Below are 7,103 nucleotides of genomic sequence, written 5' to 3'. Positions count from 1 at the left end.
CCCATGCCAGGCCGAGGCTCTCCACACCTGCCCTGTGGATCAGGATGTAGAACTTTCAGTTCCTTCTCTAGCAGTGTGTCTGTCTGCATGCTGTCATGCTTCCCGCCACGATGATAATGGAGTGAACCTCTGAACTGTAAGCCAGCCCCAATTAAATATTCCTTTATAAGAGTTGCCATGGTCATGGTGTCTCTTCACAGCAATAGAACAGCAACTGAGACATGTACTTTAACAAGCTATTCTGGCTACTGAGGCACAAACCAGAAAAGCACATGGACTTAATTTTCTAGATGTGAAAGTGAAGTTTAGGTAAAGCAGTGTATAAAAGGTAAGGTGTGTGTGGAGAGCATGTGTGAGGTCCTGGGTTCAATCCTCATCACCACATTAAAAACAACAACAACAACGAAACAGCCTCCAACTATGAACCACATGAAGATATTATACACATGGAGACGTAAATACCCAATGTCCATTGGGCCCAGTTGACTTTGGAATGTGAATTAGAGCAATCTGGCATGAATCGACTTTTCATTGCTATTATGAAATGTTAGAGACAGGCTAGCTTATGAAGAAAAGGAGGTTTATTTAGGTGTTGGGTTTAAAGGCTCAACGTCTAAGACTGGTTGGTCCTATTAGTTCGGCTTCTGTTGAGGCCCTGATGATGGATACTGTCACATCACTGCAGGATCAGGGACAATGGCTCACATCTCAAACAACAAACTAGAGAGCAGCCAGGTCCAGCATTAGCTTTTCCTAGCAATCCTCTTGGGAAAAATACTAAGGTGTCCCCTGAAAACGATCTTCATCTCTTTGGTGGACATTACCCCACTGGGGTCCATTCCCTTAAAGGTTTTGCTGACTGTCACCACTGCCACCGTGAGGACTAGGACTCCACTACATGTACCTATAGGAAATACTCAACCCTTGTAAGACAGGCAAGGTGGCATAGGACTGGAATCCCAGTACTCCTATGCAAGAATGGAATCATATGCAAGAAACTCCCAAGTCTGAGGCTGGAGGGCTCCACATAGTGAGAACCTGCCTCAAACAAACAAATACTCAAATCAGCCAGAAAGCAACAATGACAAACTTCAAGCATGTCATCATATTATTCTGCCCATGAAATTCATCCCTAGCCATAAGCTTGAAAATTTTAGTCTATGTGGCCATCCAAATTCTGAAAATATCTCTTAATATCCTATGAGACTGGACCTCATAGCTGAGTTAATAATACACCTTGAGGTTATGGAAGACTTAAGTTGGCTCTCCTAGTGTGTCCTCAGACTGTTGGCTTAGCCAGCCTTTAAGAGAACAATGGCCTTATTTGCCTTGGACTTCCCAGGTAACCAGCTTTTACAACCTAAGCTAATGAGTAATTGTAATCTTAAATTATATACTCTTCCATGCCCTTGACCCAGATAATGTATCATTTGCTGAAAGCAGCTGTCTTAGTTAGGGGTTCTATTGCTGAGAGGAGACACCATGATCATGGCAACTCCTATAAAGGAAACATTTAATTGGGGCTGGCTTATAGGATCAGAGGTTTAGTTCATTATTGTCATGGGGAGAACATGGCAGCATGCAGGCAGACATGGTGCTGGAGAGTTCTACATCTGAATCTTCAGGCAGCAGGAAGAGAGAGGTGTAGGGAGAGATCCTGATTAGAGGTACTGCTGACCATGCCCACTTGGGCCTGGTCATAGGTACCACTGACCATGCCCATTTGGGCATGGTCAGAGTTACATAACCAGGGTTTAAGAAGGTGGGAGGCACATATGCGGCTCTCTTTCTCCTGGATGGGATGACTGGGAAGCATTTCGGGGTCCTTCCTGCTCAGCTGCAAACCTGGTCATTGGCTCTCTTTCGTGAGAACTTTTCCCCAGTAAACTACAGGTTATCAACCTATCTCTGACTTCACTTTGTAAACATCTATAGAAAATGACAACGGGCCTGGCTTGAGCTTCTGAAATCTCAAAGTCCATCCCCCAGTTACACACTTCCTCCAATAAAGCCACACCTACTCCAACAAGGCCACACCTCCTAGGAGTGCCACTCCCTATGGCCTATAGGGAACATTTTTATTCAAACCACCACAATAGCAAATACAGAAGTTGAAAGAAACCTCCTAAAATCTACCATAAAGGCTGAAAGCATCCATTTATTGGTTGATAATCGATCATACGTGATACCTGGGTCAATTGGGATCACATGGAGCCAATGACTTAATCCCTTGTAACACTCTGCTAAAGATTTCTACAAATCATCCCATTTGTTCCCCATGTGAAAAGCCCTTTGTCAGGGACAGACACACAGACACAGACAAGACAGACAGATACACAGGACAGGCACAGGACTAATGAACTTGACAGAAGACAGAAGACAGAGCATGAAGTATAATATCCATCTCAGTTAACTGACTCCAAGGGGAAGTGCTTTTCTTTCTTTCCCTAATGAGATACCAATGCGTTATTGGTAACAATTAAATCAATCACTAATGTGTTTAATCCATGCAGGACTAAACTTGGAAATTTGTATTAAAAAAAATAGAAAGGGCACTATCATTCCCAGAGGAGAATAAATGAAAAATTAACCTGTTTTGACTAGTTCTGTCAGCTTGACTCAAAGCAGAGTCATCTGGGAAGGGGCTCTCAACTGCCGAGTTGTCTCCACCAGACTGATGGAGTGGGCATGTCTGTGGTCCTGAGCTGTAGAAGAAAGCAGGCTGAAGAAGCCATGGAAACCAAGCCCATACGTGGCACTTCTTCATGGTCTCAGCTTCAGCTCCTGCCTCCCTGTTCCTGCCTTGAATTCTAACCTCAGTCTCAGTGATGGATTTAAGGTAAGGTGAAATAAGCACTTTCCTCCCCAAGTTGTTTTGGGAAGTGTTTATTTTTATCACAGCAACAGAAATCAAACTAGGACACCACCTAACACATGGTAGCTATGTAAGTCATGTAAGCCTATGTAAATTATAGACGGACTTCGGGAGGCAAACGCAGTCTCTGGAGAGCTGTAAGGCAACTGTCCTTCTTTCCCCTGGCTCACCCTAACAAACCATTCCTGATGTTTAACACATATCCATACATAGCATCAGAGCCTCCAATTTAGCCAGGAAGCAATGCTACGTCTGTGGATACCTGGACACACAATTACTCTTTTTCTTTAAAAAACAAAACATGTATTAGAGTGCGTGTGTTCACAGCTGTATGTGTGAGCATTGGGTATCATCCTCAATTGTTCTCCATCTTATTTTTTGAGACATGGTCCCTCACTGAACCTGAGCTCAGGGATTCAACTAGATTGGCTGACCAGCAAGCCCAGGGATCCACTTGCCCCTCTCTGCTTCTCAGAGCTGCTGTTCCTTGCTTTTATGTGGGAGCAGGTGATTGAACTCAGGCCCTGATGCTCACACTGCAAGTGCTTGACTGACTCCAGCCTGACTTTTCTTTAAATCGGTTTTAAGTCAACTCACTTTTTCTTTACACGTTTTGACTGTTTTTGAGAAAGCATCTCACTAAGCAGCCCAGCCTAGACTCAAATCTTCATCCGCCTGCTTCCATCTTCTGAGCCCTGGGATTACAAGTGTCACCTCCAAGTCCAGTTTACTAGTGATAATTCATTCTAGCACATACTAAAAGAAACACACACGCACCATAGTCCTGCATGCCTGCTGGCAGCAGCCTGGCATTAAACACCACCCTATCACCACCACTGCTTCTCAAATCCTCCCTTCTGGGAATCTCCATATTTCTCTCTGTACATAGACCCGGGCTAGCATCCTTTGATCTATTTTGGGACATCTTTTTTTTTTTTTTTTTTTTTTTTTTTTTTTTTTTTTTCGAGACAGAGTTTCTCTGTGGCTTTGGAGGCTGTCCTGGAACTCGCTCTTGTAGACCAGACTGGTCTCGAACTCACATAGATCCGCCTGCCTCTGCCTCCCGAGTGCTGGGATTAAAGGCGTGCACCACCAACGCCCGGCTCTATTTTGGGACATCTTATCTCACTAAATTTTAGGTACATGGGGGACTATGTGCTTCAATTTATGTATTTATTTGCTTACTTAGTTTTCTTGAGGGTCTCTGTAGCTCAGGCTGTCCTCAAACCTGCAATCTTCCCCTGTGAGTCTTCTCAGCCCTGGCACTACAGACATTTACAATGCCACGCTTAAAGTTTTAATAAGACTACTTTGAAATTACTGTTCTGAGCAACATACTTGAACAGAATTACTCTTCCATTTATATTGGTGATAAATGCCAGTTCTAATAAGATGCTTGGCTCAATATCATATCCCTCTCCTGATGGGAGACCAATGTCCTCAGCTTGCATTGCTATACTGGTTAACTAGATCTCAAAGATGCGTTGCGTGTATACCTGCTACATGTACATGTCTGTGAGGGTATGTTGGCATGTGGGTGTTAGGGCATATGTAGAGGCCACAGGTATGTCGGCTGCTTTCTTCCTCAATTGCCCTATACCTCATTTTTTTATTTTTTTTTTATTTTTTGAGACAGGAGTCTCTCAATGAACTTGGAACTCAGTTTTGAGTAAGCTGGCGGCTGGCCAGTGTGTGCCAGGGATTGGCCTCTTGGGACTACAGGCACTCACTGGCTCACCTGGATTTCTATGTGGGGGTTGGGTGTCCACCCTGGTCCATGTACATGCAGCAAGCACTCCACTGACTGAGCCTCTCAGAGCCGCTTCTTGTAGATGAATTCAGACCATGGCAAAAGTCAGTCTGCCTGTCTTAAGTTAACCCCAGGAAGCCATTTTAACTGTGGACAGTTTTAAAAATGACCTCAAATCTTTGAAGCAAACCTAGCTCTCAGGAGAACATCTGTTCCATTTGGAGGGGATGGGCAGTTCACAAATCTATGCTTATTTTTATGCCGCAGCTACATTTACATGACATTATGCAATGGCCATCTGCCAAGAGAAACATGCTTCTGTATTAAATGCCAAGCACATTGCAGCTCAGTTATTAAGTAACAATGCTATTAACAATTGCATGGTGGGCTGGAGAGATGGCTCTGTGGTTAAGAGTACTTACTGCAAGCGTGGCATGGTGGCATAGCTGCCAAGTCCAGCACTCATGAGGCATATTCTACGTGGAGATTTCCAGAATGGCCAGGGCTACATGGAGACCCTGTCTCAAAAAAGTAACAAATGAGCAAACAAAAAGAATACTCATTGGGGCTGGAGAGATGGCTCAATGGTTCAGAGCACTGACTGCTCTTTCAGACAACCCGGGTTTTGATTCCCAACACCCACATGGCAGCTCACAGCTGTCTGTAGCTCCAGGATCTGACAGGCTCACACTGACATATATACAGGCAGAACACCAAGGCACATGAAATAAAATAAATTATATATTTTTTTAAAAAAGAATACTCATTGCTTTTGAAAAGGACTCAGGTTCCCAGCACCCACATAGGGGGTTCACAACCATCTGTAACTCGGGTTTCAGGGGATCCAGCCCTCTCTTCTGGCCCCCACAAGCACTGCATAACTGTGGTATACTCAGATACATGCAAGCAAAACAGTCATACACATAAAGTAAAAAGTAAATCTTAAGATAACAAGTACATGGGAGTACACAGGCTTATTCTTTCCTAATTTATCCCATTTGATGGTTTCTACTGCTCTGAACTAAACAAATCTCCTTCCTCAGCGTTAACTATGGGACTGACACTAAAAATGAACCTCTCACCCATCAGTACTGCAACTGAACACAAACAAGAAAACAGTTTTAACTCAAAAAGAAATGTCTTATGGTCCCGACCTCTCATGGAGACCATTTTTTTTTTAAATATTATTTTACAGAACAATACCTGTTAAACAGTTAAACAATACCCGACTCTCTCTCTCTTTCTTCCTTTCTTTTTAAAACTATAACGTGTGATTCTAAGCCCAAGGATAGTTACCAAATCATCTTCATGAAACTGGAATCAAAACAGGGTAGTCATTTTCTTGTAAAGATAAATTTCAGTGGGCTTGGGACTTAGCGGCAGAGTGGTTGCTCAGCAAGTTCAAGGCTATGGGTTTGAATCCCAGGACAACAAACAAAAAAACAAACCAAAGCAAAAAATTACTTTAGAGGTCTAGGCAGATGGTTCAGTGGCTAAGATGAAGACTGTTCTTGAAGAGGACCCAGTTCAATTCCCAGCTCCCACATCAGGTGGCTGGCTCACTATCAACTGAGGACCCGAGCTCCAGGGAATCCTATACCTTCTCCTGGCCTTAGCAGTCACCCACACTCATGCACACACTCAGCAGACACCCATACTCATGCACACACACTTCCCCTCATCCTTGGGACATATGAGACAATTAATTATAAACTCTATGGCCAGCAAGATGGCGAGAGTGCCTGATATTAAGCCTGATGATCCAAGTTCAATCCCCAGGACCCCTTCTGGTGAAGGGAAACCAAGTTGTTCTCCAGACATCATGATACATGTAAGCACACACACGCATGCATGCACGCACACACTCAAAAACTAAAATAAACATAATTGAAAAAACCCCCAAACCTTCAACCCTAAACACTTTGTAATTATGAACTAAATGGTGAGGAGATACTTACTGAATGAGAAATCAGGTCTTGAGGATCAAGCATAGGGCAGCTCCTGCCTTAAAGTGTAGGAAGCTTACTTAATCACAGGCTTCTGCTGGTGTTCCACAGCTAGCTCTTATTGCTCACCATCAGAGATTCTCTGCACAGTTAAAAACTACATCAGCAACAAGGAGACTGTTTACAAAGCAATTCACTTGTACTGGAGGTGAGAGATGCCCAGGCCATGGTGTTGCATTGTGATGTTCACAAGTGTTACATGATCCATTGGGAGCATTTGATTAGCCTATTTTCCCCAACAGTGTTCTACTCTTCCTAACCTAATACACACTAGCAAATTAGAAACTGATTAAATTAAGGAGTGCTAGGGTCAATTGTAAAGGGACAGAAACAATCTCTCCTCAAATACAGGTTATAGTAATTTAAAAACAGAAAAAAAAGATTTTAAAACTTTATTATTGGTGGATGTGGGGTTACACTTGTAACTTCGAACATTTGGAGACTAGAGGGCAGCTTGAGGGAGTCAGTGTGG

The sequence above is a fragment of the Cricetulus griseus genome (genome assembly GCF_003668045.3).
Source record: "Cricetulus griseus strain 17A/GY chromosome 1 unlocalized genomic scaffold, alternate assembly CriGri-PICRH-1.0 chr1_1, whole genome shotgun sequence".
NCBI classification, from domain to species: Eukaryota; Metazoa; Chordata; class Mammalia; order Rodentia; family Cricetidae; genus Cricetulus; species Cricetulus griseus.
This window is presented reverse-complemented; position numbering follows the sequence as displayed.